Source organism: Chelonia mydas, chromosome 1, assembly GCF_015237465.2.
Source record: "Chelonia mydas isolate rCheMyd1 chromosome 1, rCheMyd1.pri.v2, whole genome shotgun sequence".
NCBI lineage: Eukaryota > Metazoa > Chordata > Testudines > Cheloniidae > Chelonia > Chelonia mydas.
Window position 1 is genome coordinate 221,969,728 of NC_057849.1, and position 19,080 is coordinate 221,988,807.

The window sequence follows — 19,080 nt, forward strand, 5'->3', positions numbered from 1 at the left end:
CCGACAATCTAGCCAGCTTTCTATCCACCTTATAGTCCATTCATCCAGCCCATACTTCTTTAACTTGCTGGCAAGAATACTGTGGGAGACAGTGTCAAAAGCTTTGCTAAAGTCAAGGAACAACACGTCCACTGCTTTCCCTTCATCCACAGAACCAGTTATCTCGTCATAGAAGGCAATTAGATTAGTCAGGCATGACTTGCCCTTGGTGAATCCATGCTGACTGTTCCTGATCACTTTCCTCTCCTCTAAGTGCTTCAGAATTGATTCCTTGAGGACCTGCTCCATGATTTTTCCAGGGACAGAGGTGAGGCTGACTGGCCTGTAGTTCCCAGGATCCTCCTTCTTCCCTTTTTTAAAGATGGGCACTACATTAGCCTTTTTCCAGTCGTCTGGGACTTCCCCCGATCGCCATGAGTTTTCAAAGATAATGGCCAATGGCTCTGCAATCACATCCGCCAACTCCTTTAGCACTCTCAGATGCAAAGCATCCGGCCCCATGGACTTGTGCAAGTCCAGCTTTTCTAAATAGTCCCTAACCACTTCTTTCTCCACAGAGGGCTGGTCACCTCCTCCCCATGCTGTGCTGCCCAGTGCAGTAGTCTGGGAGCTGACCTTGTTCGTGAAGACAGAGGCAAAAAAAGCATTGAGTACATTAGCTTTTTCCACATCCTCTGTCACTAGGTTGCCTCCCTCATTCAGTAAGGGGCCCACACTTTCCTTGACTTTCTTCTTGTTGCTAACATACCTGAAGAAACCCTTCTTGTTACTCTTAACATCTCTTGCTAGCTGCAACTCCAGGTGTGATTTGGCCTTCCTGATTTCACTCCTGCATGCCCGAGCAATATTTTTATACTCATCCCTGGTCATTTGTCCAATCTTCCACTTCTTGTAAGCTTCTTTTTTGTATTTAAGATCAGCAAGGATTTCACTGTTAAGCCAAGCTGGTCGCCTGCCATATTTACTATTCTTTCTACACATCGGGATGTCCCTGTAACCTCAATAAGGATTCTTTAATATACAGTCAGCTCTCCTGGACTCCTTTCCCCCTCATGTTATTCTCCCAGGGGCTCTTGCCCATCAGTTCCCTGAGGGAGTCAAAGTCTGCTTTTCTGAAGACCAGGGTCCGTATTCTGCTGCTTTCCTTTCTTCCTTGTGTCAGGATCCTGAACTCGACCATCTCATGGTCACTGCCTCCCAGGTTCCCATCCACTTTAGCTCCTCACTTGGCAGGGTGTGTTGTGCTGAGGTAGGTCAGTAACATGCAACTGTCCAACCAACCCAAGAAAACCAGAGATCATTTTGACAAAGAATGAAATCGACTCAGAGTGCAAATCAAGAAATGACCCTGTGTTGGGTTTTGGCAAAATCAAAAGAGAGAGGCTGGAGGAAACTAATGCTCCAACACTGGAAGCAGAGAAACAACAAACAAAAACATGGAGAAAGAAATGATTGAGCATAGACTCACTGGACAACAGAGAGCTTTATTCCAAAGAAGAGAATTTATGCAAATGGAGATTGAAAGTTTAAAAAGGGAGATTAGTGGTGTTAAAACACATATGAACATATTGGTAGAAGCAGTGATACAGGATAAGCAAAGCAGCCACAAATGGAGGAAATATCAAGGACAAATTTGAGTGAAACGGCACCTGAAGAAAGTACAGGAAGTACAAATGATTTGTTGATTGAAATCATGCAGAGTGTAAGAAACACTGAGCACCAACCAGAGCTACCAGGCATGAAATTTGTAGATGAGCAAAGACTGGATAATACAGTGCAAGCATTGAATGAAGCGCTTAAGGAAGCTTAATGAATATTAGCCAGATGAATTACATAATTTATGCTACAGCAACAGTTACACAGGGGTGCTGTAACTACATGTGCTCAGGGGGTGGCACCACGCCCTGGCTTGAAGTGGTTTCTATCATATACAGGGTTTATAGGTTTGTTCAATGGCTTTTGGCACCCCCCTACAAAAATTGTTCCAACACCCCTGCAGTTACAGCTCATCAGCTTAACGTCAAGACAGCTGAAGAAGTGACGCATCAGAAAATTCCCTGTATTCAAAGAATATCCATGGAACAAAGGTTAAACCAGAAGGTTAGGTTTTTATATCGCGATATTAGCCTATTGGATGAATTTGAGAAAAATCATTTGAAGAGAGAACAGAAGCAAACAACCCTGGAGATAAAATATCCACTGAATGAATGGGATGTGAGAGTTGAAAAGCAAAAATGTAAACAGAAACTGATCAGACAGATTCAGAGGACTGAAAGATATTCAGCAGAAAGCTGTCAGTATCAAGAGAACAAACTCTTTGTGAGAGATCCGAAGAGATTCTTTGATCAGATCAACAGTAAAGGCAGAATAAGAAAAATTAGAGAGCCAATAAATAATGTGGAAGAGTTCCAGTGCTACTGGAAGGAAATCTGGTCTGAGGATGTACAACGTAAACAGACAGTGGACTGGACTAACAATATGAGAGAAAAATGTAAAAACCAGACAGTAAGGGAATATATAGGAATATCAAAGAAAGAAATAGATGATGCACCTCGAAGGATGAAAAATTGTGTAACCTCTTGGGGTTTAGAGAGCACAGCCCCTTTAAAACCTCATCCTGAGGCAGAGGAAGTGCCGGTTGTTCCTGGAAAAGGGAAGTCAAGAGACAGAGACAGTGACGGGGCATGTGTGTGTCTATAGCTTCAGACAAGATGTCCTACAGCAAGCAGGCCCTTACGTAGTGAAGCCCCTGAGAACCAGCCAGAAGCCTGGGAGGGACAGAGCGACCCCCAGGGGACACCCTAGTACGGGAGCCAGGAGGAGCACTGTGCCAGGAAAGAATCACCTGAGAAGGACAAACCGGAGCTGGACCCAATGTCACCACCACACAGAACTGTGGGGCTGTGAGTACTGGGGCTTGTGACTCTGCATTGGGAATAAGGAGAGAGGCTGTAGCTAGCTCAGTGGGAGGTTGTCGCTCTGTGTAGGTTTGCAGAATGCAGCAAAAGAGGGCACCGGAGGGGTTTGCTGGGGAAAGTTTACTAGTACCAAAGATGACCAGTAGCACCCAAGACTCACTGCCGGATTGGAACTCTGCCTCCTGAACTCTGAGTCTAGATGCAGCGCTCAGTGTCTATCCTTTCATATTGTGGAACCACTGAGCCTGTGGGTCCTTGTGTTGGATGTAACCCGGTTCTACCACTCCCCCTATCTCTTCCCCCCTGTTGTTTTTCTCCATTCATCTGTCTGTAAATACATATGTCTCTTTCCTATATTATCTGTAGTATTCTGGGGAGGTATGTATGTTTATTCTGGGGGGAGCTGGAACAGGGTTGGAACAGGGTTGGTCGAGGGGATTTTCCCTGCTACATTCCTGAGTGTACCTTTTCTTGTCCGGAGATGCCCCATAGAGCAGACTCCATCTTGCCCACAAGGGCACAACTGGAAAGCACACAAACCAAATAGGGTGCGGGGATTCTGGCTGAAATGCCTAACTTCCTACAATTGTTTACGTGAATAACTTAATAAATGTTTGAAGAACAGATGTCCAAGACGGATGGTGACAGGGACAGTGGTCCTCATACAAAAAAAGAAAGAAGGCCAGAATGATCCTATGAATTATAGACAGATCACATGGTTACCAACTATGTGGAAACTTCTCACAGCAATTCTGGGAAAGAAGAACTAGATAGTGCTAGCTCACAATGGAATAGTGCCTCCTGAGCAAAAATGTTTCACAGTAAACATGAAACAGGAAAAAAATCACCTCAAGTTGAACAGGAGGATCACAGAAGATGCAAAACAAAAGAAATATTCAGAGATGGCGTGGACAGACTACCAAAAAGCATATGACAGCTTCCCACACTTGTGGATCATTGAGACACTGCAAATGCACAAGGTTCATCCAAAGACAGTTTCCTTAATGCAGCAATCTATGACTAACTGGAACATTGGACTCTACCTGGAAAGGACTCTCGTTGTTGAGGTCCAGATTAGAAGAGGAATGTTTCAAGGGGATTTCATAACACCAATGCTGTTCATGGTAGCGATGCCGCTGCTGACATGGATGTTCCTTGAGATAAACTGTGGTTGTCATAACAGCAAAGAGCAGCAAGCAGGTAGCCATTTGTTATATATAGATGATCTGAAACTACATGGATGGCCACAAAAGGAAATACAGAGATTTATAATATGATAACATTGAAAAGTTTGGTGAAGATACAAAGCTATGGGTGGGCTTGGATAACTATATGTCGGCATCTGTAAAAAGGAGCCAGCTGCTACAGTCCGATGGCATACAAGTTAACGAAGGTACTATCCAAAATGTCTCTTAGCATGGCCCTGGAAATACTTTGGAATCAGGAAACTGCCAGTATTTCAACATAAGGAATTCAAAGAAGAAGTGAGGAAAAAATATTACAGATGAATAAGAAGTACTCTAAGGACAAAACTTAACTCAAAGAATTTTACCCAAGTCATTAATACGTGGGCAATACCAGTAGTACATTACACGGCTGAAGTGATCAAGTAGAATCAAGAGAGGAAGAAAAATTTGACATCCAAACAAGAAAACTCCTGGAGATACATAGAATAATGAATAGCAATTAACAGGCGGACAGGTTGTACATCTGATGATGTCATGGGGGAAACGGTCTGCTATCTATGAAGGAAGCAATTCACAATGAAGAATATAACATCAAAATATATGAGGATATAGCCAGAGTAAAAGATCATCTGATTGCAATAACAAGTGATGGCTGAGCATCAGGGCCAGATTAAGACCTTTAGAGGCCCTAAGCACTGAAAAGATTATGGTGCCCCCCCCATATGTAATTCAAAATAAAAACAATACTATACTGTAAAATAACATTTTATTTTTCGAAATGACACAAAACTTACATGTGTGCTGAAATTAAAATAGCTTCTTTCTAGATTTTCTGATTGCAAAATTCTGGATAAGTTCATCGAAGCTGACTCGACGAAGCATGTCTGCTTCCATACACAATAGGGAAAGTGAATCAAGTCTGTCCTGACACATTGTTGTTCTCTGAGGGTTTTTTATTCTTTTCAGCTGAGAAAAAGAGCCTTCTGCGGAGCAGTTAGTAATCATCAATGTTAGAAAAATACATAGTGCGATCTCTACATTTGGAAATACACATGGTATTCCATCTTTCAATGTTGTGTCATGAAGATCAATGTGACTGAATTTCATTTTTCCTGTTTCATTAAACTTTGCGTGCATATAACAGTTGAACTGCCATACTTCTCTACAGAGATTCATGTTCAAGTCAGCAGGGTATGAGTCAACTAGCTTTTGGAAACCTTGTGAATATTGTTCGTCAGATAAGTCCATATCGTTTAGAAAAGAAAATCTACTTGATGCTTCTTTGTACACTTCACCTCCCTCTTCATATGAGCTTCAAGTTATCAATTATAGCTTTGTAAGTAGATACGCAAAATTTGTCTCTAGGATTCAGTGATGTTTCTGTTGCACTGCTATCATTTGTTTGTTTTTTCCTGATTCACTTGCGGGACTGGGCTTCTTTGTAGTTAGTATCAGGCAAGATATCTTTTGATATGTCTTCAAATCTTCCGAAATCATTCCTCAAAGTGTGTAAGTGGTCTGCTAATGATTGACAGAGGCCTGCACGTGTTTTCAAATCCAATTCTTTTTCTTGGAGAGCTTAACTTGTGTGGTAAAAGTGTTATAAAATTGCATTCCACACAGTCAAAAGAAAACAAACTCTAATTCTTGCATCTTGTTTGCAATGTTTTCTGCTTCTGATATAGTTTCTCTCTTTTGTGATTGGTCTTCAGCTATACTTTCTAATGCATCCACAATCTTTGAGTAGGACTCCAGAATTGCACTTGTTGCCACTGCATGTGCCTCCCAGCGAGTATTAGAAAGAGATTTCAACACACGATCATTGCCCAAATATGTTTTAAGAACTGCCCATCGGTGTGTTGAGGCAGAGAAAAATGTATAAAGTGACGGGACTGTTGAGAAAAAACTTACTGCCACCGGACAACAATCAACAGCACTGCGGCCAACAAGACTGAGAGAGTGTGCAGCACATGGTATGAATATGGCATATTTGTTGTGTTCTAAAAGCTTCTTCTGCATTCCTTGATAACGCCCTGACATGCTGGCAGCGTTGTCGTAAGACTGACCTCTGCACTTTGAGAAATCTGTTTTGCAAACTTGGCACAGATAATGCAGTACTTGGTTTGCCATTTCTTCACCAGTGTGGCTTTTCCAATTGAGGAATGTTATAAATCGTTCAACTGGTTTTCCATCTGTGGGAGACACATATCTTAGTACAATACTCAATTGATCAATATGTGAAAGATCAGGTGTAGAGTCAACAGATAAACTGAAGTACCCAGCAGTACTTATTTCATCCACAATAGCTGAATGAACTTTGTCACTCATTAGACCAATGAGTTCATCACATATTGTCTTGGATAAGTATGATGGGTTACCTTTGCCAGCATTCCCATATTTTGAGATATGGCCTGCTAAAAATGGGTCAAACTGAGCCACAAGCTACAACAATCCCAAGAAATTTCCATTCTGCAATGATCCAAATGTGTCATTTGATCCCCGGAAATGCAGACCACGTTCAGCTAATGTTTGAATAACAGCTATAACATGCTGCAAGACATGTTGCCAGTATTCACGCTCCCCTTTGATTTGTTCTTCCCATTTTTGTGTCAATCCAAAGCCCTGTCTTCAATTTAAATATGTCAACACTGAATCTCTGTGAGTAGTGCTATTTTCATGTTGTTCAATTAAAACAGTATTCCGCCAGTCACTAAATCCATCTGCAGCAAACCAGGATGTTGAAGGTTTATATGCAAAAGTTTGCAAACAAAACAGTACACAGACCCTGTTGATGGTGAATACAGTAGCCATTCTCGAGTGTATTTCTCACCATTCGCTTTCATGCCAAAAAATATTTTTTGTGGACAATATCTTGTTTGTTTGCCATTGGTAAAAGTCCAACGTGATTTCTCAAATGGCCCAGTGTGGTGTTGACAGTCATTTGGTCTGCGATCTATCCAGTAAGCTACATCATCAGTACTGAAATCAACCCACATACCAGGATCTTTTCTCCTATTATTTACAGCATGAGCAGATTCAGTCTTTGACACATCCACACCTTCTAGAACAATGTCTGTTTTACCACCAGGAGTAGGATGATCAGTTACAGTCTCTGACACATCCACATGTTCTGGAATGGTGTTTGTTTCACCAATAGAAGAAGGGTCAGTCTCTGAAACACTACAGGTTCTGGAACGATGTCTGTGCTACTGAGAGAAGGTGTTGCTTTTTATGGATTCACTTTGAAAAATGATGTCAGCTTTGGAAGATTTTGGAAAATTTCACTAGTTTTTTGTTTCTTTTCTTCCACCAGTTTACGTTTCTGTGCTCCACTCAGTTGGTTTTGTTTCATCCTGCCCCTTATCTCAGTTATCTGAACTTAAAAAAAAAAAAATTACACAACATACACTATTTTTATGTATATATATAATATAAATATAAGAAAGAAAAAAATGAACCAAGTATGTATAACTCAGAAGAATATATCAATAATAAAACGTAGATTTATTGCAATACATGACAGGATCTGATTGCCTCACATTATTTCAATCTACGTTAGTAGAACGCCCCCCTGGTTTAGGTGGGGATAAGTAATAAAAAGAGAACAGAAAAATGGGGGAAGAGTGTGTAAGGAAGTCTAACAAAGTTCTGATTTTTCCCATGATGGCTACTTTGATGCTTTTTTTGAAATATCAAATATCAATTTTTTTCCAAAAAAAAAATCTCATTTTTTTTGGTGCCCCCTGCTTTGCTGGTGCCCTAAACACATGTTTAGTCTGCCTATTGGGTAATCCAGCCCTGCTGAGTATGCATCCCAAAGAAGCATAAAAGAAAGGAGAAAGCGAATCTCTGAAGAAAAACTCAAAAGATTTACACAGAAATCAATACACAGACAGTGGTGTCGAGAGATCAAACCCACTGGTGATCGAAGATTAACAAACTCATGGCTGGCAGATGGATATCTCAAAAGAGAGAGAGAGAGACTCATTATCAGTTCACAAAAGCAGTCCTTAAGGCTTAATTATGTTCAAAACAAAATTGACCAACAGAACTGCTCCCCGAAATCCAGAACATGTTCTGAAGGAGAAGAGATCGTGAAGCATGCATTGAGCACCCGCAGGAGCGTGGCTAGGAGAGAATATATGAACTAACAATGAGGTAGCCAAGCGTCTGCTTTGGAGCATCTAGGGCAAGTATGGATTTAAATGCACCATGCGGTATTATGACCACTGAATTGAAAGTGCTCTAGAGAATGAAGAGGCTAAGATTTTATGGCATCTGGCAATTGTCACATACCAGATAGTGCAGGCAAACAGGCCAGGCATAATTGTTGTAGAAATGAAGACAAACAAGACCACGTTAATTGATATTGCCATACCAACAGACAGAAAAACCGGAAAGAAACAAGAAAAGAAGATGGCAAAGGATAAAGAACTCTGCCATGCAGTGCAACAATTACAGAAAACTCAAACAAAGACAATCCCAGTGATTGCTGGAGCACTTGGAGCAATCCCCAAGGGGATGAATGAGTGGCTCAATAACATGGTAGGACCACAAACCATCACGATCATTGACCTCCAGAAGATAGTAGCAGAAGATAGTAGCACGAGACCTACCACAGAACCACTAACCCAGGAACCTATCCTTGCAACAAAGCCCGTTGCCAACTGTGTCCACATATCTATTCAGGGGACACCATCATAGGTCCTAATCACATCAGCCACACTATCAGAGGCTCGTTCACCTGCACATCTACCAATGTGATATATGCCATCATGTGCCAGCAATGCCCCTCTGCCATGTACATTGGTCAAACTGGATAGTCTCTTCGTAAAAGAATAAATGGACACAAATCAGATGTCAAGAATTATAACGTTCATAAACCAGTCGGAGAACACTTCAATCTCTCTGATCATAGAATCATAGAATCATAGAATATCAGGGTTGGAAGGGACCTCAGGAGGTCATCTAGTCCAACCCCCTGCTCAAAGCAGGACCAATCCCCAATTAAATCATCCCAGCCAACTTATCCCCACCTAAACCAGGGGGGCGTTCTACTAACGTAGATTGAAATAATGCAAGGCAATCAGATCCTGTCATGTATTGCAATAAATGTATGTTTTATTATTGATATATTCTTCTGAGTTATACATACTTGGTTCATTTTTTTCTTTCTTATATTTATATTATATATATACATAAAAATAGTGTATGTTGTGTAATTTTTTTTTTTTAAGTTCAGATAACTGAGATAAGGGGCAGGATGAAACAAAACCAACTGAGTGGAGCACAGAAACGTAAACTGGTGGAAGAAAAGAAACAAAAAACTAGTGAAATTTTCCAAAATCTTCCAAAGCTGACATCATTTTTCAAAGTGAATCCATAAGAAGCAACATCTTCTCTCAGTAGCACAGACATCGTTCCAATTCTGACCTAAAAGTCGCAATATTACAACAAAAAGACTTCAAAAACAGACTCCAACGAGAGACTGCTGAATTGGAATTAATTTGCAAACTGGATACAATTAACTTAGGCTTGAATAGAGACTGGGAGTGGATGAGTCATTACACAATGTAAAACTATTTCCCCATGTTTCCCCCCCCCTCCCCCCGCCCCCACTGTTCCTTGGACGTTCTTGTTAACTGCTGGAAATGGCCCACCTTGATTATCACTACAAAAGGTTTTCTTTCCCCCGCCCCCGGCTCTCCTGCTGGTAATAGCTCATCTTAAGTGATCACTCTACTTGCAGTGTGTATGATAACACCCATTTTTTCATGTTCTGTGTGTATATAAATCTTCTCACTGTATTTTCCACTGAATGCATCCGATGAAGTGAGCTGTAGCTCATGAAAGCTTATGCTCAAATAAATTGGTTAGTCTCTAAGGTGCCACAAGTACTCCTTTTCTTTTTCCAGAAGATAGTAGCGCTATTAGGCACTGTGAGAATTTTCAGGAAAGTCAAAGGAGAACAAGTGCACGTGAGCACCTAAAATGCAGAAATTCTACAGTGGGTTTAACTGACTATCCAAATCTACAGAGTCCGTTCGTGGGCAGGATTTATTGATGACTCGTGGGGAGAAATTTTAGACAGTAGCCTTACACTTTGTATGCTTAAAGATCTTGTACGTTGTAAAGGCTTTTTGTTGTTTGTTTGGGGGGTTTTTTTGTTTTTTGTTTTGGTTGGTAGGTTGTTTTTTTTAATCCCCATGATGTAAACTAAGGGATCCTAATAATAAATGACGTTGGTCTCATTTTTGGTGATTTTTCTGGGCTGAGACTAGCTGGCCTTCTTGTCCACTCAGATAATTTGACAACATAAACAGAGCTGTTGCAAGTTGTAGATTGTTAAGCAGAGAAATTACTTGTAAATTAAAATCTCTACATTCTGCAGCAGGAATTAGCTGGTTCACACTCAGTAACTAGCTACCAGAAGCAAAAAAGCAAGGGTCAGACTCTCCACTGCTTTGCAATTTTACTTATGCAAGTGTAAAGTTGGTGTAAACCACAATCATTCTGAGTAAAAGTCAGTGGTGAATGAGGCCCAGCATCTTTGGAGCTGTTAGAGAAAGACATATTACTAATGTGGATTTTGTTAAAAATTGAAATTACTCAAAGATTATGAGATAAAGCAAAGAACAAACCAAATCATTGATGGAAAGGTTGGTAGAAGGGTGGTCTGAAGCTCAATGAGGTAGTTAAGGGAACAAAAAATTATCTCATTGCTGAAACTACAAACAAAGCAGAGCAGTACAATATGCCACATTCAGGAATGTCCTGGCCATGTTGATATGTGTATCTGGCACTCAAACAACAGAGAATTATTGCGGCTGATATGGTAATTGCAGAGGTATAGAAAAAAGTGGGTGGGTCATGTGAAATTCATGACATACTTGAGGTGAACTCACAGCAGAAGTATTAGTCACTTTTTAAATTGTGTACACGGATCTCTCTGTGTGACTTGTTTTGTAGAAAGCATATTGTTCATTCTCAAGAGGTTTAAAAATCTGCTCCATCTCAGTGCTGTTTTTTGTTCTAGAGATATTTTGCAACATGCTTTCACTCCTTTGGCCTACGCTGACAAATATGCCTACATATGCATACCTATTAGTGCCAGAGAAAGTCTGTGGTCTGTAACTGGCCCATTCAGTACTAGTGCTTGTGGTTGTATTGTAACCATGTTTAAAACTATTTTTGAACACAGTTTTCCCAAACATGGTTTATGTAACATGGGCTGTGTTTACACTCAGAATATTTACAAAGCCTGAGTCTAATATTGCAATCCTATCGAAGGACACGTCCAAGATTTCTACATAGTTTGGAAACAGAGTTAAGGCTCCCTCCATACTACAGGATGGAGCTGTGTTGTAATCAGGTCATGCCATATTAGGCATGCCTTCACTAGGAAATCTTACCATGGTTCTGTACTATTTGTGAGGAGTGGAGTAATGTGAGACTATGCTTAACGTAACTTGTCTTTGTCTACACTGATTAGTCCATCTTAATGGGCATCATGTCAGTGTGAACTAGACTCCTTGCAATCATGTTTAAGCTTGATAGGATTTCCTTGCGAAGTCAAACCCACTGTAACTGTGTCGCCTGACATGACTGTAATTGTAGATGAGTCCTCATCCATGGGATTAAGCCCTGCTGACATGAGTAGTCCATTGACACCAATGGGACTACTAATGCGAACAAGGATTACTTATATGGTCAATGATGCAGGATCAACACAGTATTACAACCATCTCCAGAAAATGTATTGATTTCACTGCAAGGAGCATCTGACATTTAAAATCACCAGTCAATTCTAGCTTCCAAATTGTCAGATGAAAAAGGTAAGATACAAGGAAAATGAAGTACTAATGTGAATAAGTATCTGTTAACTTTATTTTCTTCTCTCTTTCTTTTTTAAATTGATTTTAGCCTCCAGACTGTCTGAAGCTTGAAAGCATAACTAATTTGCTAGAGGTGTATTTTCAGTTTTGGGGAGTTAAAGGTATAAACGCAAAATAAATAAAAAAAAAAACTGTAAGCAACAGTGAAATAAACCATTTGATTTTTTTCTTCTTTTCTTATCTAAAAGGACCATATTTAAACCAGAGAGTCAACCGTGGAATCACTTTTGACTTTTCAAAGTTAAAATACCCCTAACTGAAATTTCAGCCAAAGATTTAGTCAAAAGCAGGACAGTAGCCTTTGCCAAAAACTAATGTAAATTAGAATAAAGCTGCCTGGTTTTTGATTGGTGCTGTCTTACCATCTACTTCAGGAGAATTTAAGAAAGGCACATTTTATTGGTGGGAAGGGGCACAGAAAAGTCATCAGATGATCTTATTATGAGCTCCTAAAGGTGTCCAAGTTTAAGAACAAAAATATGCAGAGCCCATTACACCCACACTGCCCACCATGTGCCAGGTAACTCATGGTCGAATTGCACACTGTGTATCTGCCTGCAGAAGAGGCTCTCTATAGCATTTCCTCTGGATCCCATGGCGGGTCCAGCACCAGGAACTGCATATGGAGAAGCTTTAGTAACTCCTGAATGGATCCCCCTCTGTATGGTGTATTCCCATACCTCCTCTCCTTCCCCCCCTCCCCCCCCCACCACACACACACCCCATATGAAGGTACCAGAATTACTGCCCACAAGGAAATAGGGAGCTGGAAGAAAGCTAAAAGGTTCCATGAGACAGTGCAGAGGCACAGGGCCTATGCACTGATGGTTCCTTTACCCAGAGAATCCTCTGAGACCCACACTCTGATGGCAGAAATTGGGGGATGCTCCATGGATGGAACTCACTGAGTTTTCTCCTTGGATCTTTTCACCAGTGTGGGGAAAGCTGGGCTTGAGGAAGGAGCACACCACACACGTAGAGTGTCACTCAGTTGTCACTTCAAATACTTCAAATGGCCAACTTAAGAGGATTGCCACCAGTCAGATGGGTATTTTGCAGTAAGAAATACAAGTAGTTGTTTTCTCTTTTTCAGTTCTTTACTCAAATGAGCTATTTATTAACTGACCACCTCATTGCTACAATGTCCAGTGTATAAACATTAACCAAGGAAGTGATGAATCTACCCAGTTGCACAGTTGACTGCTGACTTTTCAGCTTGAAATGTTTATCGTTCATACAGTATCTGCCAGGTGAAGATATACTGTATCTTCATCCAACCGAAATAAGAGCAAACCACGTAGAGTTGCAAACTTTCCCATTTTCATTGGAACCATTCCCTTTTTTTCTCTATAAACTTCCTAGAAAATCCTGCCTATTTTAGACAGGGAAGGTCCCATTGCTAAATCTCTAGCAGTCCTGCTATGGAAAATTCTCCCCTGACCCTCTCAGAAATGTCATTCAGAGTCTCTCAGATAGCTTTCAGCATTCTTAAGGGGGACACATTTCACCCTTTTTTCCCCCTGTAATATTTAAAGCGGACAGGTGGCAACCCAACTGGTGGCAAATTCCGAAGTATTTATATCTTTTAACTCACAAATGAAATGAAGATGTAATTGGAAATGTCATGCATTGAGTGCATGAGTAATGTGCCCACAAATCAATCATCCAAAATAAACTGGGTTATTATGTGCATTTGTTTGTAGTGCACAGTAGCTATTTGCAGACAGACAAGCTGAAAGCACTCGCCTGATTCTCCGTTGCCCTGCCCCTTGTGTAGAGATTTAGAGCCAGATTCTCTGGTCTGCCTAGTTCACTTTGTGCCGCTTATGCTTTGCTCAGGCACAGTGGAAAATCTAGCCCTTACACCAAACTGGGCATAAAACGCTTCCAAGTCAGAATTCTGTATTCTATCAGCATTTTACACCCACTTTGGACTCAATACAAGTGTAAACGACTATGCTAGCTACAAGGCCGTGGAGAATCAGTTCCAATGGGCCAGCTGATGTAAACTGGCATAGCATGTGACCCAACCTGTTTAAAGAGAGTCAGGATTTTAAAAATGAAATTAAAAAAAAACCAACAATCAAAAAACAAAAAAACCATGCTTGTGTTGCTAATTTAATGTTAAATTATTAAAATAAAAAGAATTCACCAGGTAAGGCTGGTAGTTTACAATTTTGCACCTCGATCAGCTTGGATAATGAAACGGGAGTTGTCAGTTGATTTTATTTCTAGTCTCTTTCACTTCCTGCACTAGGAAAGTGCCATTGCCTTGGTGTTCAAAACATGTCAGGAATATTTTTTTTTAAATGTTTTCATTGGCAATTTAAAAATATATATGCAAGCATTCCTATTTATATGATGTTTTGTAAAATCCTCTTTTGTTTTCTTTTGAAACCCAAATTTGAAGTCAATAGGCTCTGTTCCCACAAACGTGTATGTGCTTCACTTTAAGTACATGAGTAGTTATACGGCAGCCACTAGAAATAAATACTTAAAGTTAAACCCATATGTAAGTGTTTGCAGGATTGGGGCCTAAAATTGCTGGATAATGCCTCTTTAAAACATTTAGAACAGGCTACGTGTCTTACAAAAATCATCTTCATTTTACATAAATATACTATTTTGTTGCTTCATGTTTAAATGTATTTAGCTTATAAAGCACACCAATAGACTGAACTCTCATTGTAAAACACTAAAGAAAGGGGCCATTTTCTAATTTTCACTAAGGCCCTTTTACACCATGCCAGCAGTGTAAAGGGGCCTTAAAGTGAATGTAAATATATAAGAATTTTATAACCATTTTAAAGCCCCTTTATACTGCCAGAGTGGTATAAAGGGGCCTCAGTCTAAATGAAAATTAGGCCCAGAAACTCTTTAGATATGCTAATGATGTCTATATATTAGACTAAGCCCACTTTACACCACTCAAAGAGAGCCCTTAAAGGGGATATAAATATAATTTACTACCACTATCAGGCCCAATTATAAAACACAAGAAGCTATATTGGGCCAACAAAACCCAGGAACTACACTACATGGTAGAGATGCCACAAAGGAAAAAATATGGAAAAAAATCTAATGTGTCTTTAAAAATCAGTTTACTCTAATCTGGAACTACTAATACTAAAATGGTTTATTCATCATTGTATGATTATTGCATAACTCACTTCACTACAGAGTTAAGGTTGTCTAGCTGGGCCTTTATTACCTTAACTAGTTTGAATTTCATTTATGTATAGATTTAACTCTGCATTTTCTGAGTTTATAATGCTTGGTTTGGGGATAACAACACCATCCCTGCAATATTTTTTTACTGTTAAGTTACTGGTACATACCCTCAACCTTAACTCCATCTTAACATTGTTTTTTGTCTGGAGATTCTGTATATATCTCCTGTAACCGTGCTGTAACATTTGGTAGGTAAATATTATTCCCATTTTCAGGTGGGGAAACTGAGGCATAGAGTGAGTAAAGGACTTGTCAAAGGTCACTGAGTGAGTCAGTGTCAAACGCAGGAATAGACACAGGAATCCAGATTCCCAGTCCCCTGCTGAAACCATTAGATAAAACTTTATTTAGGATGCCAAACTCAGTTATAACAATGAATGGTTTTTTGAACTTGAAAATATGACATCGTTTGACATAGCTCCTTCTGTAAAAATAAGAAGTGATTCAACATGCACTTACTTGAAACTAATAATTAGATGAGACCATCCCAAACATTTCCATTAGAGAATTATTTTTCCATTTATACTTTGCCAAATTACATTTAATTTACATTTACATTTATATTATTTTACCAAATAAATTACATTTACTTTACTATTCCAACTGATTTGTACACAAACAGGATTTATCCTTATAAGGGTATTCTTTGGTGCATCTGCTGACTGAGTCTAATTTTTTTTAATGTCAGCGGTTCCCAGGAAACACCTTAAAAAGTCCTTATCCTCCAGCTGGAATTTCCCATCTTGGAAATTCCCCATCCCCAGTTGATAATCACAGGGATATTAGTCAACATATTTTTATCTGGAACTCATCCCCATATGGTCAGTGGGCTGAAATGAATTTTCAATGACTAGAGAGTCAATGGGACAAATTCAGATCTGAGGTAAGCATGTGCAACCCCAGTAAAGTAACTGGAAGTCTATGGAAGATCCAGAAATAGAAGATAGAGCTCCTAACTTCCAGTCCTGTACTTTAACCTTAGGGACATTTGGGACATTCTTTCTCTTCTCTTTACACCCAAAACTCAAGTCAACCCTTTATAAGGGTGGTTTTTTTTGTTTGTTTGTTTTTAAATAAAGATCTACTTTTGTACCCCACTGTTTTTCACTTTTTAACACCTCTGCACTTTTTGGTTCTAGCCAGAGATGAAAATACAAGTATCACTATACAACCAGGAAGACTTCTCTTGATATATATATATATAGCCTAACTGGAAGCAGGGAGTACTGAAAATCCCTTGATAAAGTCCATTCTTGTGAGATTTCCAACCCAGCTTTCTAGCCACTAGATAAGAGTATCTGTTTCTAATACAGAGGAGTAAAATAGTTCCTGCACATCTGAATGGCAATCAAGAAGAGAGAGTAAAAATAAATGATCAGTCCTTCACCCCACCTCCACCTTAGATTTTTGAACTCTTGAATGTTTCTAAAATAGGCATGAGTTAGCCTTGCACCCTGAGAAAAAAAATTCCAGGCTCCAAAATCTTCACAAGCTTTTTTTCCATGTAACCTGATATTTTCACCTGTCTTTCCTGACATGCTCTACTGTCTGTTATTAGCAATTGGTCTGGCACCAAATTGAAAATGTTCTTGCTGGTGCATTCACACAATGAGGTGCTCTTCAGAGAGAACAGTGACCTTTTCTTACTGTGTTTTTGCTGCTGAGGTCATAATACTGATTTTTGGGTGTTCTCTCCTTTATTGTTTATACAAATGAAAGCATACAAATGAAAGCAAGTTACTGTTCAGAGGAATTCATGCCTTTCTTTCCCACATTAACCATGAACAGTAACTCGCTTTTTTAATAGATCTGAGGTTATGTCTACACTACAAGCACCGCAGTTGCACAGCTGCAGCGCTCTTGTTACGGGGCTATAGTGCTGTAGTGTAGACACTTCCTACAGCAACAGAAGGAAGCTTTCCGTCACTGTAGTAAATCCACCTCCTCAAGAAGTTGTAGCTAGGTTAATGGAAGAATTCTTGTATTGATCTAGTGGTGTTTCCACCAGGGCTTAGGTCAGCTTAACTATGTCTCTCAGGAGTGTTAATATATTTATCAGGTGACAGTAGATTTATTTCCATAAAGTACTTGTATATGCCGATTCTTAAGAACAATTCTTTATTATGCTATTCTTTGTAAATAATGTTTGCTATACTCTCCACCTTCAAATGCCTTCTCCAGATGCAGTTGTGCAGTTATACCTACAAGAAACCATGATGTTTGATGGTGATTTGACTGTTCATCAGTCAGAACAGATGATTTTATTTTATGTATTTATTTAAAAATCTAAGATAATAGGGAACCATTAGGAATCCCCATAGTTAACGTATAGAATCACGTGATTTTATTTTCTTTAGCCTCATCCTCCCTCCCACCTGCAGTTGTTTGTCACACCTACATGTTGTTTCTTGTCCCAGATTGGCCCTGATCCTTCAAGCACCTGTTTAAATGATTAATTTTATTAACATTAGTAATCCTATCGACTTCAATGGGACTACTCATGCAAATAAAGTATGCAAATGCCTAATGGTTTGCAGGGTGAAGGAATTTAGACTTTAAGTTCTTCAGGGCACAGACTGTCTCTTACTGTGCTATAGATGCTGTCACATATAAGTTGTTAGAGTGTTTTAGATGAATGTTATTTTAAATGCCCCCAAAACACCGTTAACATAGGGTTACGGTTGCCCAGTGGTGCCTCGTGCCCTTCCAGAGTGTGGGAAGTGGCTAGACTTAAACCTCTGAAAACCAGGAAACACAAAGTTAAGCTACACACCACCTTAATTCCTCTCCTTGGAGCTGGCAATAACCCCTGGGTCAGTAAGGAGAGTGTCACGATAAGTAGATAGGAGGAAATTCTAAGAGAATGTGCCATTGTTTGTGTGGTGCTCCATGGATTTGAATTCCAGCATTTATCTACATGCGTTCCAACTCCCTTCACTGTGTTAGGTGTAGCTGTAAGGAAGGGTGGAGGGATTAGTTGAAGCAGCTTGATAGAGCTGTTACTGTGACATTGCAAGCGGTGTATGTGCATTTCGAAGGATTGAATATTCCTTGTTTCACCACTGAGTTTTGTAGAGCTGCCGAGGTGATCTTCTTGCCATGGAGATTGGTGGCAGTCCAATGGCACACAGGACAGTGGTCTTCAGGCTTCAGTGATGGGTAAGTGAAGGCAGTGTCTCAGCAAGAATCCTTTAGGCAAGGGTGAGGGCATGGTAACATTTATCAAGTCTGGGGTGGTATGTGAGGAGTAGGCTCAGCATCTGAGTATAGGCCAGGTATAGGTAGCTCCTGTTTGCTATGCCTGACCTAAACCAAAGTTTTGCCTTTGCAAAGAGAAGGTGTTAGACTGTGTTCTATAGGGCTCATGTGATCTCTTCCCAAAGTGTTATGTAACATCTGTGAGAGTAGAGTACTAGCATGTGTGTTACAGGTGTATTGGGGCATTGCTCAAAGAGGGCAGACTTAAGGTTGTCTTGTGGGGGTGGTGTGTAACTTAACTTTGTATTTCCTGGTTTTCAGAGGTTTAAGTTTAATCACTCTTCACATTCTGGAAGGGCACCAGGCACCACTGAGCAACGGGGCATTTAATTTCCTTGTTTTCTAAAAAATGCTCTCTCAGCATCCCCATTTACCACAGCCCAGCTCTCCCCCTCCCCGGCCTCTGGCTCCCTGGCAATGATTACCCTGGCCACAGAATGAACTGGCTGCATGTTATTCCCTTCACCACCCCTGCATTATCTTCTTGTCTCCCATGTCTCTGCCTGTCAGGCAAAGCCTGGTTCTCCCTCCCGAGCTGTCCTCCCCACTGACAGGCAGGTGCCAACGTGGCATACACAGACTGAGGAGCGG

At 40.2% G+C, this 19,080-nt stretch overlaps 1 protein-coding gene across 1 annotated transcript in view; it reads left to right on the forward strand.

The window, feature by feature from the left end:
• The first annotated feature begins 2,242 nt into the window (after positions 1–2,242).
• DUSP16 (dual specificity phosphatase 16) overlaps positions 2,243–19,080 on the forward strand; it is a 114,323-nt gene continuing 97,485 nt past the window's right edge. Inside the window, exon 1 of the mRNA XM_043533352.1 lies at positions 2,243–2,903. The gene's annotated coding sequence lies outside the window, so the exon portion shown is untranslated. The remainder of the gene's footprint in view (positions 2,904–19,080) is intronic.